Source organism: Schistocerca nitens, chromosome 7 (assembly GCF_023898315.1).
Source record: "Schistocerca nitens isolate TAMUIC-IGC-003100 chromosome 7, iqSchNite1.1, whole genome shotgun sequence".
Classification (NCBI taxonomy): domain Eukaryota; kingdom Metazoa; phylum Arthropoda; class Insecta; order Orthoptera; family Acrididae; genus Schistocerca; species Schistocerca nitens.
The window spans coordinates 528763016-528786378 of NC_064620.1; the positions used below are offsets into that span (position 1 = coordinate 528763016).

Consider the following 23363-nt stretch of genomic DNA (forward strand, 5'->3'; position numbering starts at 1 on the left):
GCAATAACAGCTACAACGGATTGTATTTTTTCTTGTAATAGCGTGAAGAGGTAAGATTTTTTTTTAAAAAATCGGCCTCTAGTGGACGTTTCTCCTTGGTACTTTCAAAGCAGAACGTAATTTACTTTTTTGTCTCCGGAAAATATGTTTGAACGGTTTTCAAACCATCACTGGGGCACGCCCAGGGCTTACTTCTAGTCAAGCCATACATAGATCGTCAAGAGTACATCTGATGGTGGTCGAAGTAGAGAGGATATAAAATGTAGACTGATAACGGCAAGGAAAGCGTTTCGTAAGAAGAGAAATTTGTTAACATCGAGTATAGATTTAAGTGTCAGGAAGTCGTTTCTGAAAGTATTTGTATGGAGTGTAGCCATGTATGGAAGTGAAACATGGACGATAAATAGTTTGGACAAGAAGAGAATAGAAGCTTTCGAAATGTGGTGCTACAGAAGAATGCTGAAGATTAGATGGGTAGATCACATAACTAATGAGGAGGTATTGAATAGAACTGGGGAGAAGAGAAGTTTGTGGCAGAACTTGACAAGAAGAAGGGACCGGTTGGTAGGACATGTTCTGAGGCATCAGGGGATCACAAATTTAACATTGGAGGGCAGCGTGGAGGGTAAAAATCGTAGAGGGAGACCAAGAGATGAATACACTAAGCTGATTCAGAAGGATGTAGGTTGCAGTAAGTACTGGGAGATCAACAAGCTTGCACAGGATAGAGTAGCATGGAGAGCTGCATCAAACCAGTCTCAGGACTGAAGACCACAACAACAACACATCTCGTGGGGCAGTAGGGACATTGTAGCAGATGTTCCATGCCCTGGACTTCACCACAATCGCACTTATTTTGTGCTTCGTTTTGAAAAGTGCGCACACTCCTATTCGAGGTGATCGACGGATCACAATCAGACGCCTCATGCTCAGCTGGACGTCTCTGTTGGTAGCGCTCACACACTCGTTCACCAGTTGGGGAAGTCATAGGTGTGTGCCCATTGGGTTCGTAGCTGTTTACCACAAGATCATAAAGAGTAATGGAGGACGATCTGTACAGAATTGCTTACGCGTCACGAGACCGAATGAAATACTTGTCGAACATCGTCACAGGTGATGTAACACAGGTACATCACTTGGAACCGGAAACAAAACGGCAATCCATGGAGTAGTGCCATACCACCTCTCCACCGAAGAAAAAGTTCAAAACGGTAAAGACATGGCGACGGTCTCCTGGTACTGGCTCAAAATGGTTGGTTCAAATGGCTCTGAGCACTATGGGACTCAACATCTGACGTTCTCAGTCCCCTAGAACTTAGAACTACTTAAACCTAACTCACCTAAGGACATCACACACATCCATGCCCGAGGCACGTTTCGAACCTGCGATGGTAGTAGGAGCGCGGTTCCGGACTGGAGCGCCTAGAACCGCTCGGCCACCGCGGTCGGCATCTCCTGGTACTCCGAAGAGGTTATTCTGTTGATGTCCTCCCTCACAGTGCAACGATCAACTCTGAAGTGGATTACGTTACCCTCATAAAATTGAAGAAATGACTTCAGCATGTTCGTCGCCACAAAAATACAAATGAATTTCTTCTTTTCCATGACAATACAAGGACTCACACAAATTTGCGCACCAGGGAGAAGATCGCAAAACTTCATTGGACTGTTCTTCCTTATCCACCCTACAGTTCGGATCTCGCACCTTGCGATTTCCATCAGTTTGGATCAACGAAGGCTGCACTGGGAGGGAAGCAGTATATAGGTGATGAAGATGTTACTCATGCAGCAAGACGTTGGCTGTGACGTCGACCAGCAGAGTGGTACCATGTGACCACACAGGCCCTCGCAGTGAGATTTTGTTGAAAAATGGGGTCTTGTACCCAAAAGAGTGGGGAATTATATGGTGTATTGGATCCATGAATAAAACCAAACAAAAGAAGTGTTCCTTCACTTACTGAACGCACCTTGTATATAACAGTGTCTTGTGTTTTGTTAGTGGTTGCCAATACCTGTTCCGCGTAACTACACTCCTGGAAATTGAAATAAGAACACCGTGAATTCATTGTCCCAGGAAGGGGAAACTTTATTGACACATTCCTGGGGTCAGATACATCACATGATCACACTGACAGAACCACAGGCACATAGACACAGGCAACAGAGCATGCACAATGTCGGCACTAGTACAGTGTATATCCACCTTTCGCAGCAATGCAGGCTGCTATTCTCCCATGGAGACGATCGTAGAGATGCTGGATGTAGTCCTGTGGAACGGCTTGCCATGCCATTTCCACCTGGCGCCTCAGTTGGACCAGCGTTCGTGCTGGACGTGCAGACCGCGTGAGACGACACTTCATCCAGTCCCAAACATGCTCAATGGGGGACAGATCCGGAGATCTTGCTGGCCAGGGTAGTTGACTTACACCTTCTAGAGCACGTTGGGTGGCACGGGATACATGCGGACGTGCATTGTCCTGTTGGAACAGCAAGTTCCCTTGCCGGTCTAGGAATGGTAGAACGATGGGTTCGATGACGGTTTGGATGTACCGTGCACTATTCAGTGTCCCCTCGACGATCACCAGTGGTGTACGGCCAGTGTAGGAGATCGCTCCCCACACCATGATGCCGGGTGTTGGCCCTGTGTGCCTCGGTCGTATGCAGTCCTGATTGTGGCGCTCACCTGCACGGCGCCAAACACGCATACGACCATCATTGGCACCAAGGCAGAAGCGACTCTCATCGCTGAAGACGACACGTCTCCATTCGTCCCTCCATTCACGCCTGTCGCGACACCACTGGAGGCGGGCTGCACGATGTTGGGGCGTGAGCGGAAGACGGCCTAACGGTGTGCGGGACCGTAGCCCAGCTTCATGGAGACGGTTGCGAATGGTCCTCGCCGATACCCCAGGAGCAACAGTGTCCCTAATTTGCTGGGAAGTGGCGGTGCGCTCCCCTACGGCACTGCGTAGGATCCTACGGTATTGGCGTGCATCCGTGCGTCGCTGCGGTCCGGTCCCAGGTCGACGGGCACGTGCACCTTCCGCCGACCACTGGCGACAACATCGATGTACTGTGGAGACCTCACGCCCCACGTGTTGAGCAATTCGGCGGTACGTCCACCCGGCCTCCCGCATGCCCACTATACGCCCTCGCTCAAAGTCCGTCAACTGCACATACGGTTCACGTCCACGCTGTCGCGGCATGCTACCAGTGTTAAAGACTGCGATGGAGCTCCGTATGCCACGGCAAACTGGCTGACACTGACGGCGGCGGTGCACAAATGCTGCGCAGCTAGCGCCATTCGATGGCCAACACCGCGGTTCCTGGTGTGTCCGCTGTGCCGTGCGTGTGATCATTGCTTGTACAGCCCTCTCGCAGTGTCCGGAGCAAGTATGGTGGGTCTGACACACCGGTGTCAATGTGTTCTTTTTTCCATTTCCAGGAGTGTATTTTTTCGAAGATAGACAACAAGTATTTGCACACTACATGAAACTAGCACAGCTTCACAGTACCACAGCGCTGTCACGAGTCATTAAACTGAGTGTACATCGATCACTAGTAAACTCTGTAACGAGGAACACACGATTTAGGACACAATAGGAGTTCGAGAAGATTTCCTGGTGTCACGTCGTTGAAGCTGTCATTGAGTCATCAGTGCCGCTACATGCGGTAACGAGCAGCCTTACAATCGCGAGCGTACTACACCGCGATGCAGCCTCCACTTAGCCTGATCGCTGGTGGGACACGCCCAGCCGACAGCGGCCGGATACCAGGTATTAGGGGGTCTAGATGGGCTAGCGCAGCAGCGGTGTCTGGCCGCGGGGTGAGCACGTGAGACAGTGCCGCCCCTTCGTCGTGCCTCACTCTACTAGCAACAAGGAGTATCGCAATAGGTTCTTACTTGTAGGGCCCAGTTATATGGACCATGACTTCAATGTTATGGGGGGGGGGGGGGGGGGGCTGGAGGGAGGGGAGGAGGAGACAGAGGGGATTAAATACAGTGGAATGATACAAAGGTAGAACTGGACTCAACAAACAACAGACTTCATTTTCCTTACGTTAGATATCACCGCCGCTGAGTGTGCTAACACAAATGTTCCAATGAAACACACTTTTAGCCAAAATTAAACTAGCCACTACAGGCCTGTTTCGGCTTCTTCTACATCTATATCTCCACCTCCACTTCCCAAACCACTATAAGGTGTGTGGCGGAGGGTACTTCTGCAACCGTTACATTCCCCTCATCACACTACTGACGGGAAATCACTGAAAAAAGTAACTATCGTAAAATATTTAGGAATAACCATTCTGTGCGACATAAAGCGTAATGATCACATAGCACAAATAGCAGGATAAGAAAACGCCACGCTGAGAATCATTGGGAGAATCTTAAGGAAGTGCAATTTATGTCCGAAGGCTGTGCCTTACGGAACAATCTATTCACGAATGGCACGTGGAAATACGACTGTCGTAGGAGGAAGATGGGACTTAGGCTCTCGGAATATCAACGGCACATCTCTCCGTGACCAACAAGCCTTTCTTGTAGCATCGGTTACTGTAGTTCGTTGGACATGTCCGTAACGCTCTCGCTCCGATTACACAACATCGTGACGAAACGTGTGGCTCTTCTTCATCGTGCCTCACTCGTGTAGTAAGGGAAAAGGCTCTACTAGCAACAAGGAGTATCGCACTAGATTCTTACTTGTAGGGCCCAGTTATATGGACCATGACTCAGACCCCCCTCCCCCGCCCCACGTTTTCTTCTATTAATTCAAGCTAGTACTGATCCCTGACTGACGAGCAATACTCAAGAATCGATCGAACAACTCTACTGTAGGTCATTTTTTTCCGACCTGAACTGAATTTACTTAAGATCCTACCAATGAATCTCAGCGTGGCATCTTATTATCCTGCTACTTGGGCTAATGTGATCATTCCGCTTTACACTATGCGATCAAAAGTATCCGGACACCTGGTTGATAGTGACTTACAAGTTCGTGGCGCCCTCCATCGGTAATGCTGGAATTCAGTATGGTGTAGGCCCACCTTGAGCCTTGATTACAGCTTCCACTCTCGCATGTATAAGTTGAGTCAGGTGCTGGAAGGCTTCTTGGGGAATGGCAGCCCATTCTTCAAGGAGTGCTGCACTGGGGAGAGGTAACGATGTCGGTAGGTGAGGTCTGGCACGAAGTCGGCGTTCCAAAACATCCCAAAGATGTTCTACAGGATTCAGATCAGGACTCTGTGCAGGCCAGTCCATTACAGGAATGTTATTGGTTCAAATGGCTCTGAGCACTATGGGACTTAACATCTATGGCCATCAGTCCCCTAGAACTTAGAACTACTTAAACCTAACTAACCTAAGGACATCACACAACACCCAGTCATCACGAGCCAGAGAAAATCCCTGACCCCGCCGGGAATGGAACCCGGGAACCCGGGTGCGGAAGGATGTTATTGTCGTGTTACCACTCCGCCACAGCCCGTGTATTACGAACAGGTGCTCGATCGTCTTGAAAGATGCAATCGCTGTCCCGGAATTGCTTTTCAACAGTGGAAAGCAAGAAGGTGCTTAAAACATCAGTGTAGGCCTGTGCTGTGATAGTGCCACGCAAAACAACAAGGGGTGCAAGCCCCCTCCGTGAAGAACACGACCACACCATAATACCAACGCCTCCGACTTTTACTGTTGACACCACACACGCTGGTAGGTGACGTTCACCGGGCATTCGCCAACCCCCTGCCATCGGATCGCCACATTGTGTACCATGATTCGTCACTCCACACAACGTTTTTCCACTGTTCAATCGTCCAATGTTACGCTCCTTACACCAAGCGAGGCGTCGTTTGGCATTTACCGGCGTGATGTGTGGCTAATGAGCAGCCGCTCGACCATGAAATCCAAGTTTTCTCACCTCCCGCCTATCTGTCATAGTACTTGCAGTTGATCCAGATGCAGTTTGGAATTCCTGTGTGATGGTCTGGATAGATGTCTGCCTATTACACATTACGACCCTCTTCAACTGTCGGCGGTCTCTAAGAGTCAACAGACTAGGTCGGCCTGCACGCTTTTATGCTGTACCTGTCCCTTCATGTTTCCACTTCACTATCACATCGGAAACAGTGGACCAAGGGATATCTAGGAGAGTGGAAATCTCACGTACATACGAATGACACAAGTGACCTGACCAAGTTCGAAGTCCGTGAGTTCTGCGGAGCGCCCCATTCTGCTCTCTCACGATGTCTAATGACTATTGAGGTCGCTGATATAGGATACCTGGCAGCAGGTGGCAGCACAATGCACCTAATATGAAAACCGTATGTTTTGGGGATGTCCGGATATTTTTGATCACATAGTGTATTTTGCATCACGGAATAATTATCCGAATGGGGCGGAAATCGGTAGACGTGATATACAAGAACAAACAAACGATTACAATTTCAGAAAAAATTGATCATTTATTCAAGAGAATCAGCTTCAAAGATGGAGCAAGTCAATAACGCGGTGGTCCACCTCTGGCCGTTACACAAGCACTTATTCGGCTTGGCATTGACTGATAAAGTTGTTTTGTCCAACTGCCGCCTTGGATCGTCAAAATCCAGAAATGGTCGGAAGGCCCTGCCCGTAAGTCTCCGAACGTTCTCAGTTGGGATAGATCCGGCAGCCTTCCCGGCAAAGGTATGGTTTGGTAAACACGAAGACAAACACTAGAAACTCTCGTTGTATGCTGGCGGGCATTATATTGCTGAAATTTAAGCGCAGGCTGGCTTGATATGAAGGCTAACACTCCAGTCCGGAGCCGCGCTGCTGCTACGGTCGCAGGTTCGAATCCTGCCTCGGGCATGGGTGTGTGTGATGTCCTTAGGTTAGTTAGGTTTAAGCAGTTCTACGTTCTAGGGGACTAATGACCACAGCAGTTGAGTCCCATAGTGCTCAGAGCCATTTGAACCATTTTTTTGAAGGTTAACAACATGGGGCCCAGTATCGTCGACCTACCGCTGCGATGTAAGGGTGCCGCGTATAACAACCAAAGAGCCCTGCTATGAAAGGAAATGGCATCCCAGACGATATCTTCTGGTTGCCGGGCCGCTGCATGGGGCGTCTCCGGACACCGAATTGTCTTCGATGATGACTCCTGCTTCAAACTGAGGTCCAGCGACCAGGAAGACTTGTCTGGAGACGCCGAGGATAGCGCTGGGATGCCAACATGACTGTCGTCCGCCATACGGTCTGACAACCAGGAGTGACGGTCTGGGGTGCCATTACTTGAGGAATGTTGTTGTTGTTGTTGTTATGGTCTTCAGTCCAGACACTGGTTTGAAGCAGCTCTCCATTCTCCTCTATCCTGTGCAAGCTTCTTCATCTCCCAGTACCTACTGCAACCTACATCCTTCTGTATCTGCTTAGTGTATTCGTCTCTTGGTCTCCCTCTACAATTTTTACCTTCCACGCTGCCCTCCAATACTAAATTGGTGATCCCTTAATGCCTCAGAACATGTCCTACCAACCGATCCCTTCTTCTAGTCAAGTTGTGCCACAAATTTCTCCCCAATTCTATTCAATACCTCCTCATTAGTTATGTGATCTACCCATCTAATCTTCAGCATTCTTCTGTAGCACCACATTTCGAAAGCTACTATTCTCTTCTTGTCCAAACTATTTATCGTCCACGTTTCACTTCCATACATGGCTGCACTCCATACAAACACTTTCAGAAATGAATTCCTGACACTTAAATCTATACTCTTCAGAAACGCTTTCCTTGCTATTGCCAGTCTACATATTATATCCTCTCTTCTTTGACCATCATGAGTTATTATGCTCCCCAAATAGCAAAACTCATTTACTACTTTAGGCGTCTCATTTCCTAATCTAATTCCCTCAGGATCACCCGAGTTAACTCGACTACATTCCATTATCCTCGTTTTGCTTTTGTTGATGTTCATCTTATATCCTCCTTTCATGACATTGCCCATTCCGTTCCACTGCTCCTCCAAGTACTTTGCTGTCTCTGACAGAATTACAGTGTCATCGGCGAACCTCAAAGTTTTTATATCTTCTCCATGGATTTTAATTCCTACTCCAATTTTTTTTGGTTACCTTTACTGCTTGATCAATATACAGATTGAATAACACCGCGGATAGGCTACAACCCTGTCTCACTCCCTTCCCAACCACTGCTTCCCTTTCATGCCCCTCGATTCTTATAACTGCCATCTGGTTTCTGTATAAATTGTAAATAGCCTTTCGCTCCTTTTATTTTGTCCCTGCCACCTTCAGAAATTGAAAGAGAGTATTCCAGTCAACATTGTCAAAAGCTTTCTCTAAGTCTACAAATGCTAAATATGTAGGTTTGCCTATTCTTAATCTATCTTCTAAGATAAGTCGTAGGGTCAGTATTGCCTCACGTGTTCCAACATTTCTACGGAATCCAATCTGATCTTCCCCGAGGTGGGCTTCTATCAGTTTTCCATTCGTCTGTAAACAATTTGTGTTACTATTTTGCAGTCGTGGCTTATTAAACTGATAATTGGGTAATTTCTACATCTGACTACAAGAATAACAGGAATGAAATTAGCGACAAACTTTATATCGAAATTGGGGACAATGAAGTAGACTAAGTTAAGGAATTCTGCTACCTTGGGAATAAACTAATACATGAGGGACCAAGCTAGAATTTAAAAACCAGATAAGCAAAGGCAATTAAGGCTCTCCTGGTAAAAAAAAGTATATTAGTATCAAACCAAGTCCTTAATTTAAGGAACAAATTTCTGAGAATGAGCATTTGGAACATATCATTATATGGTGGTGAATCACGGAGTGTGGGACAATAAGAAGGTGTTGAAAATTGGGTGAATTGAGAAACAAGGAGGTTCTCCGCAGAATGGGCGAGGAAAGAAACGTCTGGAAAACACTGACAAAAAGAAGGGACAGGATGATAGAAAATGTGTTAAGGCATCAGGAAATAGCTTACATGGCAATAGAGGGTAAAAGTTGTAGGGTACAACTGATTGGAATATGTCCAATAACTAACTGATGACGTAGGGTGCAAAGTGCTACCCCGGGACGAAGAGGTTGCCGCGAGAGAGGAATTAGTGACGGGCCGTATCGAAGCAGTCAGGGACCTGACTAATAAAAGAAAAGTAAGCTGTCTACGTTAGAAAACTGCATTTCTGATCATTAGGTCTTTACTAATAACTGCTCAAATTAGGAAACTCTGAAATCAGTATAATTTTAAACCCAAAGTTCTTAGTTTCCCTGAATATTTCTGCTGTGCTATTACAAAACGGAATATTTTATCTTTAATGATAGCAGCTGAGTACCCAATTTCGAACGGTGGAGAGAGCACTGCTTTTTAAACGTCGGAAAAGAAGTAGATCATTCACAGGCATATGATAACTTTCGAAATCTTAACAAAAAGAAAAGAGTATTTTTAAAATTATACCATGGGGAATCAATCATGGTAACAACGCCGCAAGAGTAGTAGTTTTATGGAATGGCATGGTACAAACATTAATTATTGTGTAAAGATGTAAACTGCCATTGCATGTAACCGATTTCCTCTCAGAACTTAAGTCACAATTACGCCTCAAGGCTTCAGCCGCTGTAAGAGCAGGAATTTTCCACACCTAATGACAAGCGCTAACGATGTACCAGATAGTCGCTCTATTTCTGACGTCCATAACGGAAACAAGTGGGCAAGTAAGGCGCACAGCGACGAACGTAAAAATACTCCACTCCCTCTGTATCATTTCCTTTAAGAATGAGAGGCAGCCGTTAATGTCAATGGGCCAAAGTTCCTGAAATCGAATTTTAATTTAGATCCTTCTCAATGAAGACGATATAGGCTACACCGGCACCTAAGTACTTAGAGAAAAAGATGTTCTGTTTCCTTAAAAATCAATCGGCAAATATTTCAGCACCACGTTTCGAAAGTGCACGCTAATGAGTAGATATCCGGTTAACTGTAGTAACTGGCGTTGATAAACGCCATGTCCACGTGATGACGTAAAACAAGCACAGCTGTAGTAGTGGAACACGGAAACGCTTTGGATCGTAGGAATCAAATAAACTAAAATATTGTCACAGGGGATAGGTAATAACATATAACGAGGAGATGGGTCTGGATGGTAACACTGCTCATGAGTTTTACAAGCCACCACAGTCCCATACGGGCAGATGGTTGGACAAAATAAGGAGACACAAAAAACACAACAGATTACCGCGCCTGATACCGTGCAGGAAACCAGTTGGCATTCTAAACAGCTTCCAGTCGAATCGTAATGGATAAATACAGATGCTGTATGGTTTTCAAGGGAATCTTATACGATTCTCCCCGCTAAATAGCGGCAAATTCAAGTAACGATCATGGAGATGGATAACGATAGCGGACCCTTCTCTCCAAAGTAGAACACAAAGGCTCTATAATACTGAGATATGGTGACAGGGGTAGCCACGGGAGATGCGACAATTCTTCTTCGTGCTCGCAAAACCAGGCCTGGACGGAGCTAGCGTTTATTTAAGTAAATGTGATTATTCTGAGTCCTAGTACTAAGTAGTCTTCAGTCTGATCGCATGTCTTGTAAGAAAATGAAACGGCTACAACACTCCTTATGATCTTGTTTATTTTGTAGCTACCAGTTTCGGCGCTTCAATGCGCCATCTTCAGGCCGTAGTTGATACTGAGGGTTGGTAATATCCCTATATATACCGCATCAATGTGCAACCTAACAGGTTACGCGAACTATCTGAGTATCAGTTATGCTGGCCACTGATGCGGTATATATACGAATCGTGTCAACCCCATCAGCATCAACAACGGCCTGAAGATGGCGCATTGAAGCGCCGAAACTCGTACCTACAAAATAAACAAAATTATAAGGAACAGCTGTAGGCGTTTCACTTTCGCAGAACAGTAAACGGCCGTAGTCCCCAAGACCTCCTCTCAAAAGGATGGACGTACAAAAACTTGTTCGCATATCTATTCGGATATTACGTACAGTGAATTTACCGTAGGTAGCGTCTTCCTGAAAGCAAATAGTAAACACGTAAATTACCAACAAACGGACGTCCAAGATGTGAGAACTGTGTGCCATTCGCTTAGGTTTCAGCAACGAGGAGCTGAAAAGTCTCTACTGGCTGGCAGACTTTCCTCTTCTTAATGAGACAACCGTGTACTTGCAGCAGAAGAAATACTCATAGGGTTCAACGCCTGGTGCCCTTGTTTGCGGCTGCTGGCATCACACCCAGAGACGGAGCTCAGTGGCCATGAAGTTTATTGGGCCATCGAGGGTCATTACCAGAGCTGGTGCGGGGGCGGCGGCGCGTTGGCTGCGGTTAATGCAACGCTTCCTAGCAGGCAGGCGCACACAAATCTGCCTCCCAGCCGTGACTAATACACGTTCACAGTCCGTTCAGCTCAACAGATTATTCTGTAGCAACTTACAATTTGGCGGCCGTGCCAGGAAACTAGACCACACATTCATCACTGCATGTCAGACGTGTAACCCGTAGCGAGTGGAGCAAGTCTTACGAATGTTATTTTATCCATGTTGGATCTTGTGACCTCCGCTGCCGTTAATGGTACTTGGTGAATGACGCAACCAGCCATAAATACCTTTCAAAATGTTTTATTTTAGTGCCATAACCGGTTTCGAGCTCCCATGCTCATCTTCAGAGGGCTAACATTTTTCGTTACGTAGATGTTTTGATCAACAGCATGTCGTGTGCTCCACAATGCATTAGCCACTAAATACTCAAATATTCTTATGTAGTGTGGAGCATACGAAATGCTGTTGATCAAAACATCTATATAACGAAAACTATTAGCCATCTGAAGATGGGAATGGTAGCCCGAAACCGTTATATATATTGATAATATCCGGATTTTCTAAAATCATGGAGGACGCGGGAACCAAACGACTATTCAAATTGATGTGTAGGATCTACGAGACTGGAGACACACTATCAGACTTTCGCGAAAATATCTGACACACAATCCCGAGATAACAAGGGCAGATAAGTGTGACAACTAATGTCCAGTCATCTTAACATCTGTTGCATCCAAGCTGTTGACAAGAATAACACACAGAAGAATAGAAAAGAAAGCTGTGGATGTTATAAGACGATCACTTTGGTTTTCGGAAAGACACCAGATACGCAGCTATGAGGTGGTTGATAACGGAAGTAAGACTTTAAGAAAAATCAACACACTTTCACATGATTTGTCGACCTAAAAAATTCACATGATTTGTCGACCTAAAAAATACGTTCTACCATGTAAAATCGTAGCAAGATGTTCAAATTTTGAGGAAAATGGGAGTAGACCATAGGGAATGTGGGTAATATACAATATGTACCAGAATCAAGAGGGAACAATAAGAAGACCAAGTCGAAGTGCTCGGATTAAAAAGGGTGTAAGACATGGACGCAGTATACCTGCATTACTGTTCAATCTGTACGTCGAAGAAACAACGACGAAAATAAAAAGAGAGGTTCATTTAAGGCTGATGACATTGCCATTCTCAGTGAAAGTGAAAAAGAATTACATGAAATTTTGAACGGAATGAACAGTCTAATGAATACAGAGTATGGATCTAGGGTAAACGGGTAAAGCCAAAAATATGAGAAGTAGCAGAAATTACATTAAGAAAAAAGTAAGTACTGCGACACAGCCGTTCAGAATACCGAGAAAATAACTACAGCTCTGATCATCAACCTATTCTGAGGCTACGTCATACATATAATTGTAACTCTGGACTTTAGCGAGTGTTGGCGGCTATTTGGCAGGAAAAAGGATTACATACAGAAACCTGCCATTCACACAAATCATGATATGCATACGCACAGACTTTTCTATAGCAGTTTAGCAGGCACAATTAAATGCAGTTAGCTTTACCAGTGTTTACGATTCCAGGCAGTTCGTAGCCGTAATATTGCTTCAGTTTCAATCACTGGAGGGATGTTTTATACGGTAGTTTCAAACGCTGAGAAATTCGTCAAAATTTGATATACGCTACTAAAATACGTGACTCAGATACATGTTCTGACAGCAGTCAGGTAAAAGAACAGCTCTAAAATTTAACTCAGTTAGTAAATTAACTGAACTTCAATTTGCTGTTGCAACTTAATATACGAGTTATTAACATGTTAGCATTTTCAGATGCCTATTTGCATAATTTATTTTGTAGAGAAAGTAGATCCCTCGGTACGCATTTTATCAACATCTGCACCCATGCACCCTATGGACAGTTAATACGACGGGAACGATGGGAAAAGACGGCGGGAGGACACAGGACACTTAGCTGATGACCGGACGGAAAAATGATTGGGAGTAGACGTGGTTGACGTAAAGGACTCATTAGAGTTTAATAGAGCTTTGGAAGACCTTCAATCAAGTAACAACACTGAAGGCGTCCATCGGATTTTTACTGTGGTTCCCATTTCGCAATAGATCGGACTTTGCTTTGCGAAGAGCCCGCTTACTATTTCCACCCATCTGCTCTCTCCTCAGATTTCAACAGTGGAATTCCTTCTGCACTCTTAATGTTGACTTATCAGCCCTTAATTTCACCGAAGGTCGTTTATACTTTTCTGTGTGCTGAATTAGTCCTTCGAATGACCATTTCTTTTTCGATTTGTAGGCATTTCCTTGCAGCCTCTTCACTTCGCTTTTCTTGCGCTTTCTAATCAATTCATTCCAGTCTTCCCCTGAACATATATGTACTTCCTTCAAAATGGTTCACATAGCTCTGAGCACTATTGGACTGAACATCTGAGGTCATCAATCCCCTAAAACTTAAAAGTATTTAAACCTAACTAAGCTAAGGACATCACACACATCCATGCCCGTAGCAGTCGCACGGTTCCGAACTGAAGTGCCTAGAACCGCTCGGTCGGCGTATTTCCTTCTTTTGTCGATCAACTGAAGTATTTCTTCTTCTGCATAAGGTGTCTTCGCATTCACTTTTTTTGTACGTATATTTTCCTGTCCGGCTTCTGTGGTTATCCTTTTTCGGAGATATTCATTCCTTATCAGCTGAACTGCCTGTTGTGGGGCATTCATTACCGTTGCATCAATAGCACTGGAGAACTTCAAACGCACTTCACCATTCCTCAGTATTTCAGTGTCCCACTTATTTCCTCGTCGATTCTTCCGGACTATTATTTTACACTTCAGTCTACGATGCGTCGTCAATAAATCGTGATCAGAGTATATCTGCTTCAGGATGATCTTTACAATCCGTTATCTGATACAGGAATCTCTTTTGACCATGACGTAGTCCACCTGGAATCTTCACGTGCCTGCAGACCATTTCCATGTATACCTTCTCCTTTTGTGTGTTCGGAAAACTATCACCGTAGCTTGGTAACGCAATACTTGACAATTTTGCTTTATGCCACCTTAAGCACAGTGCATTAATTAGATGTCGTCACTCTCCGTCTTCAGGGACCACAAGTAGCCCACCGAGACCATGCGACCGCCGTGTCATCCTCAAAAAAAAAAAAAAAAAAAAAAAAAAAAAAAAAAAAAGGTTCAAATGGCTCTGAGCACTACGGGACTTAACTTCTGAGGTCATCAGTACCCTAGAACTTAGAACTACTTAAACCTAACTAGCGTAGGACATCACACACATCCATGCCCGTGGCAGGATTCGAACCTGCGTCCGTAGCGGTCGCGCGGTTCCAGACTATAGCGCCTAGAACCGCTCGTCCACTCCGGCCGGCCGTGTCATCCTCAGTTGCGGATGCGGATAGGAGGGGCGTATGATCAGCACATCGCTCTCCCGGTCGTTATGATGGTATTCTTGACCGATGCCGCTACTATTCGGTCCAGTGTCTCCTCAACTGGCATCACGAGGCTGAGTGCACCCCGAAAAATGACAACAGCGCATGGCGGCCCGGAGGGTCCCCCATCCAAGTGCCGACCACGCCCGACAGCGCTTAACGTCGATGATCTCAAGGGAACCGGTGCATCCACTGCGGCAATGCCGTTGCCTTAAATGTCGTCAGCACATGTAAAATAACATTAAAATCGATGCAAAAGTGCACTCTGCGGACAGACAGGGCAGAATGATGCTACTGGCTGGTTTATCATATTTTACACTGACCCCGTTAAACAGACACCCGCCTTCTTACGTGGACAACACTGTAACAGTGAGCCTAGAGATTGCGACTTGCAAAACACTGAAGTGACGAAAGTCATGGGATACCGATATGTAGATATACAGTATCGCGTACACAGGCTATAAAAAGACAGTGTATTGGCGTAGCTGTCAATTGTACTCAGGTGAGTCATGTAAAAGGGCCATACGACGGAAATTAGCGTACTTTGAAGGTGGAATGGTAGGTGGACCAAAGGCGGAATGGTAGGTGGACCTGGACTCGTGGGACATTCCATTTCGGAAATAGTTAGGTAAATCAATATTCCGAGATCCACAGTGTCAAGGGTTCAAACGGCTCTGAGCACTATGGGACTTAACATCTGAGGTCATCAGTTCCCTAGAACTTAGAACTACTTAAACCTAACTAACCTAAGGACTTCACACACATCCATGCCCGAGGCAGGATTCGAACCTGCGACCGTAGCAGCAGCGGGGTTCCGGACTGAAGCGGCTAGAACCGCTCGGTCACAACAGCCGGCTTGTGTCAAGAGTGTGCCGTGAATACCAAATTACAGGCATTATCTCGCGCCACGGATAACGCAGTGGCGGAAGGCCTTCAGTTAAACACTGAGGGCAGCGACGTTCGAGTAAAGTTGTCAGCGCTAACAGGCAGGCAACATTGCGTGAAATAACGGTAGGAATCAATCCGAGATACACGAAGAACGCGTCTGTTAGGACAATGCACCGAAATTTGGCGTTAACGGGCTACGGCAGCAGACGAACGACGCGATAGCAGGACAACGTCTGCAGCGCTTCTCCTGGGCTCAAAACCGTATCGGCTGGACCCTAGACGACTGGGAAACAGTGGCGATGAGTACCGACTGCCGACGGTGGGGTCCGAGCGTGACGCGGACCACACGAACCCATGGGCCTAAGTAGACAACAAGGCACTGTGCAAGCTGGTGGTGGCTCCATAATGGCACGGGCTGTGTTTGCATGGAATGGACTAGGTCCTCTATGCGAAGTTTCCGATCACTGACAATTTGTAGACATTCATTGACTTCCAGAATGAGATTTTCAGAGTGTGCGCTGATATGAAACTAGCTGGCAGATTAAAACTGTGGCGTCGGACCGAGACTCGAACTCGTGACCTTTGCCTTTCGCGGGAAAGTGCTCTACCAACTGAGCTACCCAAGCACGACTCACGCCCCGTCCTCACAGCTTTACTTCTGCCAGTACCTCGTCTCCTACCTTCCAAACGTTACAGAAGCTCTCCTGCGAACCTTGCAGAACTAGCACTCCTGAAAGAAAGGATATTGCGGAGACATGGCTTAGCCACAGCCTTGCGGATGTTTCCAGAACGAGGTTTTCACTCTGCAGCGGAGTGTGCGCTGTTACGAAACTCCCTGGCTCAGTTGGTAGAGCAGTTGCCCGCGAAAGGCAAAGGTCCGGAGTTCGAGTCTCGGTCTGGCACACAGTTTTAATCTGCTAGGAAGTTTCATATCAGCGCACACTCCGCTGCAAAGTGAAAACCTCATTCTGGTAACATCCCCAAGGCTGTGGCTAAGCCATGTCTCCGCAATATCCTTTCTTTCAGGAGTGCTAGTTCTGCGAGGTTCGCAGGAGAGCTTCTGTAAAGTTTGGAAGGTAGGAGACGAGGTACTGGCAGTAGTAAAGCTGTCAGGAAGGGGCGTGAGTCGTGCTTGGGTAGCTCAGTTGGTAGAGCACTTGCCCGCGAAAGGCAACGGTCCCGAGTTCGAGTCTCGGTCTGGCACAGAGTTCTAATCTGCCAGGAAGTTTCATTCATTGACTTAGTCAATAAAATTGTTCTGAGTTTGAGGCCGCAGTGTCATCTGTAAAATTCCGACGTTTCGGCGACAGTTGCAAGGCGCCTTCCTCAGGGTGTATTGAATTCATTTTCCCCAACAACGACGAAACTTTTATGGATAACAGTGCGCCAAAGCACTGGGCTACAACCGTTCGCGACTGGTTTGATGAACATTCTGCACAATTAGAGCTAATGATTTGGCCACCAGATCGCCCGTCACGAATCCCATCGAACACTTACAGGGCATAATCGAGGGGTCAGTTCGTGCCACAAAATCTTGCACACTTTCGCAATTATGGACGGCTATACAGGCAGCATGAACAAAGTAAGAGCATATGGACTATCAGACCAATTGTGTGATTGGATTGAAGGGTTCCTAGATAACAGAACGCAGCATGTCGTTCTCAATGGAGAGAAGTCTTCCGAAGTAAGAGTGATTTCAGGTGTGCCGCAGGGGAGTGTCGTAGGACCGTTGCTATTCACAATATACATAAATGACCTTGTGGATGACATCGGAAGTTCACTGAGGCTTTTGCGGATGATGCTGTGGTATATCGAGAGGTTGTAACAATGGAAAATTGTACTGAAATGCAGGAGGATCTGCAGCGAATTGACGCATGGTGCAGGGAATGGCAATTGAATCTCAATGTAGACAAGTGTAATGTGCTGCGAATACATAGAAAGAACGATCCTTTATTATTTAGCTATAATATAGCAGGTGAGCATCTGGACATCTGGATATAAGTGTCAGGAAGTAGTTTCTGAAAGTATTTGTATGGAGTGTAGCCATGTATGGAAGTGAAACATGGACGATAACTAGTATGGACAAGAAGAGAATAGAAGCTTTCGAAATGTGGTGCTACAGAAGAATGCTGAAGATAAGGTGGGTAGATCACGTAACTAATGAGGAGGTATTGAATAGGATTAGGGAGAAGAGAAGTTTGTGGCACAACTTGACTAGAAGAAGGGATCGGTTGGTAGGACATGTTTTGAGGCATCAAGGGATCACAAATTTAGCATTGGAGGGCAGCGTGGAGGGTAAAAATCGTAGAGGGAGACCAAGAGATGAATACACTAAGCAGATTCAGAAGGATGTAGGTTGCAGTAGGTACTGGGAGATGAAGAAGCTTGCACAGGATAGAGTAGCATGGAGAGCTGCATCAAACCAGTCTCAGGACTGAAGACCACAGCAGCAGCATCTGGAAGCAGTTAATTCCATAAATTATCTGGGAGTACGCATTAGGAGTGATTTAAAATGGAATGATCATATAAAGTTGATCGTCGGTAAAGCAGATGCCAGACTGAGATTCATTGGAAGAATCCTAAGGAAATGCAATCCGAAAGCAAAGGAAGTAGGTTACAGTACGCTTGTCCGCCCACTGCTTGATACTGCTCAGCAGTTTGGGATCCGTACCAGATAGGGATGATAGAAGAGATAGAGAAGATCCAACGGAGAGCAGCGCGCTTCGTTACAGGATCTGGAAGACTCTGCAGGAGAGACGCTCAGTAGCTCGGTACGGGCTTTTGTTGAAGTTTCGAGAAAATACCTTCACCGAAGAGTCAAGCAGTATATTGCTCCCTTCTACGTATTTCACGCGAAGACACTACGAGGATAAAATCGGAGAGATTAGAGCCCACACGTAGGCATACCGACAATCCTTCTTTCCACGAACAGTACGAGACTGGAATGGAAGGGAGAACCGATAGAGGTATTCAAGGTACCTTCCGCCACGCACCGTCAGGTGGCTTACGGAGTATGGATGTAGATGTAGATTTCTGCAGGGGACTTCCAACGACTTGTTGAGTGCATGCCTCGTCGAGTTGCTGCACTACGCCAGCCAAAGTACGTCCGATACGAGGAGGTATCCCACGGCTTTTGCCTCCTTAGAATATGTGTTGATGCTACGCGACATGACTGCAACGTCTACCGGTAGTGAGGAGCTCACGTTGTCAAGCATCTGTAGCCGGCCGCGATGGCCGAGCGGTTCTGGGCGCTTCTGTCCGTAGCCGTAGCCTACGGTCGCAGGTTCGAATCCTGCCTCGCGCATGGATGTGTGTGATGTTCTTAGGTTAGTTAGGTTTAAGTAGTTCTAGGGAACTGATGACCTTCGATGTTTAAGTCCCATAGCGCTCAGAGCCATTTGAGCCATTTGTTAAGCATCTCCTCAGCAGTCGCTCTCTCGCATAACACAGCGCATAGAGATGCTATACAGAGCACGCAACTTCCTTGCCAGGGAGAGTACTTTAGATCACTGCGTGGTGTAGACAGCGCGTAGAGATGCTATACAGAGCACGCAACTTCCTTGCCAGGGAGAGTACTTCAGATCACTGCGTGGTGTAGATTGCAAAGTTAACCCCGCTGCTCGCGATGTTTCAGGAGAAGGGGCCGCGCCATTAGAGCGCCAGCAGTTTGATGAGGAACGCAGGCAGTTATCGGACGGACGCTAAAACGCGAACTTGGCTCATTCCGCGGAAACGGTGTTTGCGCTGCGGCTGCGTCGGCGACAGGTAAACACCATTAAGGAGGGTCTCCAGGAATTATAAGGCCCGCAACTGGGACCGCCGCGCACGGTGAATAAATTTCCCGGCCGTATTACGCGGCCCGAAGATGGCGCACTTTACTTCCGGCGGAGGGCTCGCCAGGATTTTACCGGAGCGGGGCGCAGCGCCGTTAAACAGTGCCTCCGGAGCCATTCGTAGTGGGCGGGCCTATTAACTTAGCGTGGATCTGGCAAGGAAACTGGACTCTACATCTTCTCTTGTTTACGGCGAGCGCGCGTGCCTGCGTCTGGTGCGTGCTCTGGAAAGTTCGGAACTCGACTGAAAGTGTAAGCACGAAAACGAAGAAAATTAGGAAAGGAGTGACTAGGTAACATAGTGGAAAAAAATATCCGTCTTGAGACGAAACGTACCAGAGACAACAGAGCAGAGCCGACAGTGATCCTGTGATATATATATATATAATGACTTTTGAACACTATTAAGGTAAATACATTGTTTGTTCTCTATCAAAATCTTTCATTTGCTAACTATGCCTATCAGTAGTTAGTGCCTTCAGTAGTTAGAATCCTTTATTTAGCTGGCAGTATTGGCGCTCGCTGTATTGCAGTAGTTCGAGTAACGGAGATTTTGGGAGGTAAGTGATTCATGAAAGGTATAGGTTATTGTTAATCAGGGCCATTCTTTTGTAGGGATTATTGAAAGTCAGATTGCGTTGCGCAAACAATACTGTGTGTCAGATTAGTGATGATCAGAATAAGTAAAGAGAGAAATGTCAATACGTTCGGTTTTGCTCAGCTGCTTGAAAATCAAATAACGTAACGGGTTTACAAGCACAGTAATTCACTAATTTTTCTAAGGGGACGTTTCACTGTTACCCTCTAGTACTAAACAAATTATTTCCTTATATCTATCACATGTTCTATCAACCTGTACCTTCTTCATGTCACTGTTTTCCGCATATTCTTTTCGTCGGCGATTCTGCAGTTCACCCTATTTTAGACATCTTCTATAGCACTACATGCTGTGATGTCTTTGTACACATTGGTAAGGAGAGATGGGCTACGAGGTGGTGCAGCAGCTGTTGTAACAGGAAAGCTGGGTAGATACAGAAATGACTAGCGAACAAGTTAACACAACAAACAGGAGTTTTATTTAACTTGTATTTCTCCATGTGTACGAAGACACATTGCAAATAATGCAGCAAGAAACAAAGTCCATTTCTCAATGTCCACAATGTACGCCAGACAAAGATGCTGTCATAGCGAAGAGGATACAAATACAAGTTCGCTGGGTGGTTGCCGCAGACTGTCCTACACTATGCCAGCCGGCCGGAGTGGCCGAGCGGTTCTAGGCGCTACAGTCTGGAACCGCGCGACCGAAGCGGTCGCAGGTTCGAATCCTGCCTCGAGCATGGATGTGTGTGATGTCCTTAGGTTAGTTAGGTTTAAGTAGTTCTAAGTTCTAGGGGACTGATGACCTCAGCAGTAAAGTCCCATAGTGCTCAGAGCCATTTGAACCATTTGAACACTATGTGATCGAAAGTATTCGGACACTCTCAAAAACATACGTTTTTCATATTAGGTGCATTGTGCTGGCGATCTCAGTAGTCATTAGACATCGTGAGAGAGCAGAATGGGGCGCTCCACGGAACTCACGGACTTCGAACGTGGGTGTCACTTCTTTCATACGTCTGTACGCGAGATTTTCACACTCCAATGCATCCCTAGGTCCACTGTTTCCGATGTGATAGCGAAGTGGAAACGAGAAGGGACACGTACAGCACAAAAGCGTGCAGGCCGACCTCGTCTGTTGACTGACACAGACCGCCGACAGTTGAAGAGGGTCGTAATGTGTAATAGGCAGACATCTATCAAGAGCATCACACAGGAATTCCACACTGCATCAGGATCCACTGCAAGTACTATGACAGTTAGGCGGGAGGTGGCAAAACTTGGATTTCATGGTCGAGCGGCTGCTCATTAGCCACACATCACGCCGGTAAATGCCAAACGACGCCTCGCTTGATGTAAGGAGTGTGAACATTGGGCGATTGAACAGTGGAAATTCTTGTCTCTCTCTCTCTCCGTCCGAACAGGCCTTGGTTGGCCCAACGGTACCGACCGGCCGCCGTGTCATCCTCAGACCACAGGCGTCACTGGATGCGGATACGGAGGGGCATGTGGTTAGCACACCGCTCTCCCCGCCGTATGTCAGTTTACGAGACCGGCGCAGCTATTTCTCAAGTAGCTCCTTAGTTTTGCGTCACAAGGGCTGCGTTCACACCTCTTGCCAACAGCGCTCGGCAGACCGGATGGTCACCCATCCAAGTGTTAGCCCAGCCCGACAGCGCTTAACTTCGGTGATCTGACGGGAACCGGTGTTACCACTGCGACAAGGCCGTTGGCGGAAAAATGTTGTGCGGAGTGAAAATCATGGTACACAATGTGGCGATCCGATGGCAGGGTGTGGGGATGGCGAATGCCCGGCGAACGTCATCTGCCAGCGTGTGTAGTGCCAACAGTAAAGTTCGGAGTCGGTAGTGTTATGGTGTTGTTGTTTTGTGCGGCACCCCTTTTTGTTTTGCGTGACACTACCACAGCACAGGCCTACATTGACGTTTTAAGCACCTTCTTGCTTCCCACTGTTGAAGAGCAATCGTGGATGCCGACTGCATCTTTCAACACGATTGAGCACCTGTTCATAATGCACGGCCTTTGGCGGAGTGGTTACATGACAATGGCCTTTGGCAGAGTGGTTACATGACAATAACAGCCCTGTAACGGACTCGCCTGCACAGAGTCCTGACTTGAATCCTATAGAACACCTTTGGGATGTTTTGGAACGTCGACTTCGTGCCAGGTCTCACCGACCGACATCGATACCTCTCCCTAGTGCAGCACTCCGTGAAGAATGAGCTGCCATGCCCCAAGAAACCTTCCATCAACTGATGCCTGCGAGAGTGGAAGCTGTCATCAAGGCTAAGGGTGGGCCAACAGCATATTGAATTCCAGCATTACTGGTGGATGGCATCACGAACATGTAAGCCATTTTCAGCCAGGTGTTCGGATACTTTTGACGACATAGTGTATATATCGTGGCATCAGCGTGCACTCGTGGTACGGATCCACTGAAGGCGTGGCTCAGCTGGCGTGCACCATTGGGTCCGCCAGATCCCATGTTGCTACTAACTAATGCTGTACGTGTTTGAACACTTAGTTTCTTGACATCGGTGTAGAAGTACCAGAGTGGCAAATGTGCATTAGTTACATGACATAAAAAACATATTAAGTCGACCAGAACGGCTATAGGAGGATCTCCACAGAATCAGCGAGCAGACGTGTGGAAAACACTGGCAAGAAGAAGGGGCAGAATGATAGGATTGCGTTAAGACATCAGGCAATAACTTCCATGGGAGCTGTAAAAGGTAAAAACTGTAGGGGAAGGCAGAGAGTGGGATATATCCAACAAATAACTAAGAACATGTTGCAAATGCTGCTCTGAGATGAAGGGGTTAGCACTGGAGCGATATTCCTGGAGGGTTTCATCAAACCACTTAGAAAAAAAAAGAGCTCCACTGCATGTGGTCTGTAATGATCATGCAGTGAAGAAACCTGTCCGTATCTAATTCGTAACTTCACGTTCATTCCGTTTAGTTTCACCTTCTGCGCAAAGAAATTATTCGTGTCCATTACCCTGATCCGTCAACAGAGGGACTAATACCCACGCGTGAAATGATATGCATAAAGCATTACGTCACTCTTCTGCTGCTCGATTAGAGAAGAGCAGTGATCCCAAGGGACTGCGCAAACGGCGTGTAATATGCGTAAATAGAAGAGAATTTATGCAGTCTATACCTTGGTGATGTTCGCTTTTAATAGCCCCCCCCCAAATTTTGTGATGTTTCACACAGTGGCGCATTCACACG

At 46.6% G+C, this 23363-nt stretch overlaps 1 pseudogene; it reads right to left on the reverse strand.

Moving 5' to 3' along the window:
- Positions 1-21725: 21725 nt before the first annotated feature.
- Positions 21726-21843, reverse strand: LOC126195902 (5S ribosomal RNA; annotated as a pseudogene).
- Positions 21844-23363: the final 1520 nt, after the last annotated feature.